Source organism: Penaeus monodon, chromosome 22 (genome assembly GCF_015228065.2).
Source record: "Penaeus monodon isolate SGIC_2016 chromosome 22, NSTDA_Pmon_1, whole genome shotgun sequence".
NCBI lineage: Eukaryota > Metazoa > Arthropoda > Malacostraca > Decapoda > Penaeidae > Penaeus > Penaeus monodon.
The window spans coordinates 4,495,822-4,496,485 of record NC_051407.1 but is presented as its reverse complement, the minus strand read 5'-3'; the positions used below and the strand labels follow the sequence as shown (position 1 = coordinate 4,496,485).

General features: G+C 55.3%; 1 protein-coding gene across 1 annotated transcript in view; it reads right to left on the bottom strand.

The window, feature by feature from the left end:
- LOC119586785 overlaps window positions 1-664 on the bottom strand; it is a 69,105-nt gene that overhangs the window by 33,085 nt on the left and 35,356 nt on the right. The gene's annotated exons all lie outside the window — the stretch shown is intronic.

The following is a 664-nucleotide window of genomic DNA, read 5'->3' as shown; positions in this document are numbered from 1 at the left end:
ACCTTGCCACGCCCCCTCTTGCCCCACGTGTCATCGCAGTAAGTGGTTATCGGTGTCTCGAACCGCCGCAGAAGGGGAGGAGGGAGGGGGTGGAGGGAGAGAGAAATGGAGAAAGAGTAGAGGGGGTACCTGGAAAAGAGGAAGAGGGGAGAAGAGGAGAGGGAGGATGGGAAGCTGACACCTGGAAAGGGGAAAGAGGATAGGCGTACGTAAAATAGGAAAGAAGAGAAGAATAAGTCACCGATAAGAAGAGGTTACCGATAAGGAAGAGGAGAAGGCAGGAGCGGAAGGGGGAGGAAAGGGGAGGAGAAGAAGAGGGGAAGGAGATAAGGGGAAAAAGGGAAGGGGGAAGTAAGGGGAGGTTGAGAGGAGGAGAAGGGGAAGTAAGGGGAGGCTGAAAGAAAGGGAAGAGGGAGGTAGGGGGGAAGAGGGGAGGAGGGGAAGGGCGAAGTAGGGGGGAGGAGGAGAGGAGGGGAAGGGGGAGGAAGTAAGTGGAGGCTGAGAGGAGGGCAAGGGGGAGGTAAGGGGAGGAGGAGCGAGCACACTTAATGGCCGCTTAATGCTGATTTTATGAGGGCATCCCAAACACGCCGGCGTCCCAAAAAAGCACGACTTCCCTCTGGACTTTATTGCAACACCAAACTATTGACGCACGAGATTACAT